The sequence below is a fragment of the Strongylocentrotus purpuratus genome, unplaced genomic scaffold (assembly GCF_000002235.5).
Source record: "Strongylocentrotus purpuratus isolate Spur 01 unplaced genomic scaffold, Spur_5.0 spur5_scaffold_18, whole genome shotgun sequence".
NCBI classification, from domain to species: Eukaryota; Metazoa; Echinodermata; class Echinoidea; order Camarodonta; family Strongylocentrotidae; genus Strongylocentrotus; species Strongylocentrotus purpuratus.
The window spans coordinates 15,692,461-15,696,814 of record NW_022145603.1 but is presented as its reverse complement, the minus strand read 5'-3'; the positions used below and the strand labels follow the sequence as shown (position 1 = coordinate 15,696,814).

General features: G+C 31.4%; 1 long non-coding RNA gene across 1 annotated transcript; it reads right to left on the bottom strand.

Moving 5' to 3' along the window:
• Window positions 1-1,988: 1,988 nt before the first annotated feature.
• On the bottom strand, window positions 1,989-3,719 carry LOC115925449. Its single transcript, XR_004064725.1, has 3 exons — window positions 3,471-3,719; window positions 3,049-3,130; window positions 1,989-2,500 (listed from the first exon to the last, which is right to left on the bottom strand). It is a non-coding gene; the product is annotated as an uncharacterized LOC115925449 (long non-coding RNA).
• Between the last annotated feature and the right edge of the window lie 635 nt (window positions 3,720-4,354).

The following is a 4,354-nucleotide window of genomic DNA, read 5'->3' as shown; positions in this document are numbered from 1 at the left end:
TCCTAGTTCTATCTTTAGATATAAAGCCGAGTTTATATTTGTATAGATAGGTAACGCCAACCAGATAACCTTATACAGTGAAAGTACTATTCGAGTGACTCTTAATATTAGATCAATTCATCACTTATTTCATATCTTTTGATATTTGATCATCTCGTTGCTTTATTGTGGACGATATAAGAAGCGAAAATATATATCTTGAAATGTCTTTCAAACTACTAAAACATGATTTACATAGCCTTCCCCAGTCGTAAAAAAATAGGAAAAAAATAGGGGAAAAATAGGGGAAAAATAGTCCCGAAAATATATTTTTTTTCTATTTTTTCCCTATTTTTTTTAAAGGAAAAAATAGGGAAAAAATAGTTTTGGAAATAGGAAAAAAATAGGTTTGAAACAATTTTTTCTATTTTTTTCCTATTTTTTTCCTATTTTTCAGACCTGAAAATAGGAAAAAAATAGGGAAAAAATAGTGTAGAAAATGGTGAAGAAAATAGTAAAAAAATAGTGATAACTAGGTGCTAGTGGACAGTGAAAAATAGTGAGGAAATAGGAAAAAAATAGTGAGGAAATAGGAAAAAAATAGTAAGAAAATAGGAAAAAAATAGTAAGAAAATAGGGGAAAATAGGAAAAAAATAGTAAGGAAATAGGAAAAAAAATAGTAAGAAAATAGGAAAAAAATAGTAAGAAAATAGGGAAAAATAGTAAGAAAATAGGAAAAAAATAGTAAGAAAATAGGAAAAAAATAGTAAGAAAATAGGGGAAAATAGTAAGAAAATAGGAAAAAAAATAGTTAGGAAATAGGAAAACAAATAGTAAGAAAATAGGAAAAAAATAGTAAGAAAATAGGGAAAAATAGTAAGAAAATAGGAAAAAAATAGTAAGGAAATATGAAAAAAATAGTAAATAAGTGAGGAAATCAGAAAAAAATAGTCAGGAAATAGGGGGGGGGGGATCACTCATCCTTTACTTTCATGGATTTCTCAAGCACTACCATCTCACACATCCAGTCAACGACTCTGTACATTCAATTAAATCATACAGTGCAAACTTGATATAAAGAGATCAGTTATACCTGACAAGGTAATTTAACAGGTTTTGGGGGTTAAGATTTCTTGGTTGCACATGACCTCAATGTCAAAAGTTTCCACTGTAGAATAGTCACCCTACTCCTACAGCTCTTTTCTCTGCATCAATGCACCTACTCAGTTTGCCAAATTCACTTCATCCTTTCAGTCCAATCCATTCAGTAGAACATTTAAAATAGTCAATGGGTATATGGAAAATGTTATACAGTCCACTCCTATTATAACGAACATGGATACACCAAGATTTTATTATCAGGCAATTCTCATCAGTCCCAATTTTAAACAAACCAATGTGTTCAGTAACTTGAGTATAACATGATTTCATTTTAACAAGGAAATTGGCTTGGTCCCGAGCACCTCGTTATAATGGCAGTGGACTGTAACAAACAAAAATAATAAAAGGGAATATGTGTCAAATAAAATACATGTACTTTATTTTCGAGAGGTAAACACAATGACATGAGTTTAGTATAGTATGTGTGTTCATATAAGCAAATAAATAAAAGAACTTAACTGATATTTACAATCTTTGGTTAAGTACTGTAGTGTACATGTTGTAGTAATAGAGTTGTTCATGGTTTGCTATGATTATACTCTAAAAAAAAAACAAGACAAATGCGACTGCGTCTCCTATATGCCTCCGCCTTAAAAAAATATCATCCATCTAGAATGTAGCTTTCTATTTTTGTTCAAATAAAGTATTCAGGTGAGTTTCAGGACTATTACTGAGCCGATGTGGATATGCCAGGCGATCACAAGCTCTCTCCCTCACTAGTAACCAAATAAAGCAGTATTCTGGACATGAGAGTGTTGTTTCCTGTCTCTTTTATTACAATTTAATTACAAAGTGCTCTTAATAATGTAATCACATTTTCAAACCTCAAGAAAATCATGACAAATAATTTTTTTTCTCGTTATTTACAAAGATAACAAAATAAAATAAATCATAAAACAGATTTTTCAACAATGCATGCATGCTCTATAGTACAGTTGACATGTTACATAATTTTCTCAATCTCAATTGAACTGTCAAAATCTTAATACAATCATCATAATCTAGAAACACTACAAAATCAATGACATGTCATGTCATTGAGATATATATAAACAAGAAAATGACAGACTTACATGCTACTATTTTCAAATACTTTTACAAAGTATAGGCCTACCATCATTACCATGTATCATAAGTAATGGTCTTATGGTCCTTTATCTTCACAATATGCAGGCACTCATTGTGTACACATACATGTTGTACTTGCCTATGAATCTCAATGATTAGACATAAGAATTACATAATAAAAAGGAAACAAATACTAATGTAAAGGATACAGATGTTGGTCATGCCGTTCACAGGCATCGAATGGTGGTTGTACGTTACATGTACATTGTAGCTTGATTAGTTTCAATGGATCTGTAAAGATATAAATGAAATGTGAGTTAGGGGTTAGAATAATCATGCATTGGTACATTTATGAACATGCAATTAATACTTAGTACAAGTATTTATGTATTTCATAATGAAAAATTCAAAGGCACAGAACATGTGTGTACAAAAGTATGATAGCAAAAAAGATGCCAGGCTGACGACGAACGGATGGTGAAACAACGGAGTCGTCAAAGAGCTGTCAAGGTGCATGAAATGTAAACCACTCAGGTAGGCAATTAATTAGAGTTATTTTATTCTTAGATATATTGGGTGAACATACATAAAATAAAACATAAAACACAGAAAAGAAAATAGTAAAGGAACAATTTGTTGAAGAAAAAAATAAAAAGGAAAGAGAAAAATAATGTAGATCTAGGTAGAAATTGTGCCACCTGCAAATTATTGTTCTAGCATAATGATGAGGTAAACTACTCTAATATTTTGATGTCAGATCTTAACTAACAAACATGAAATAAATAAACCCCAAAAAATTATCAACAATAGATTTAGATTTCTACTTAGTAAGGACATACCTCGCAGACACATGCACTCTCGGACTTGGAAGACTTGCTCTTCTTCTTGCGTGGTGCTTTAGCAGGTTGTGTTTTCCGATTCCTAGAAAAATAATTTGAGATACAATTTAGCCTAAAACCACATCAAAACATTTTATCATGCAAGGCAATATAATTGACAGACGTAGTAATGGTACAAAATCTGAAATTTCTACGTGGATTTATTGTAATCACGTTTGTTTACATTCACTCATTTACTAACAGACACACTTCACTCAAAAGTTTTGTAGTCTAAGTTACAACCTCAACACTACATGGGAATATTGATACGTAAAATAACATTCTATAGGCCTACTATGTCTATGAAGTAGCATTATATTCAACAACAGACACAATAAAAATATATATATCATAATATAATTAAGTTTCAGAAATAAACGTACCTTTTCAGCTGTTTTCTGGGGCCATGTTCCGCTCGTCGATGTTCCGTCATTCGACAACAAACTCATTTCTCTACGAGTGGGACTAGTAATATTTTGAACATTTGTCGGGCTCATTTTCTTGGGAAGAATCACTAAAATGGGATAAGGAGGCATCGGAGTATGAGGAGTCACTATCTCTTGATGAAATTTCATCGCTAGAATAATTGCTGGAAGACATTTCGGTGTGATTTGGAGACGTTTGATGAACGAAAATCAGCAAAAGTCCGATGCGCACAGCAGTACGTGCCAGTGGGGAAAACAAATAACGGGTAATTTTCAAATTACGTACTTGCGTACTGTCCTCTACGTTGAAACTTTGCACACACATAGAACGGGAATATCTCGATCGAATGCTTTTTTTTTCTATTAATAAAGGAGATTTTTTTTGGTTGAAATTTCTATGTGTATATTTTCTTTTTACACATGGTTTATGTATGGTTATCTTTGAGTGCACTAGTCACTACTATAGTTTGTAAATAAAATCAAGAATATTAATAAAGGAACAAAATTGAAATTTCGTACATTTTCTTTTTACACATTGTTTATTTATGGCCATCTTTGAGCTCACTATTCAATATGTGACCCCACAGCTAAAAACCACCAATAAGTCGCAAAATGAACAACAGAGATAATGGCAGGAGAAGCGGGCTTTTTGAATAGGATGCCAGTCATAAACAATGAAAATATGCAAGTTTAGAAAATAGACAAAAAATAGTTTACAAATTTGTATCATGTCATAAAAAATTTAAGTGCAAAAAATAGGAAGAAAATAGTACTCGCAAATAGGTAAAAAGAAGTCTGAAAAAGATAAAGGTGAAAAAATAGGGAAAAAATTGTCTGAAAAA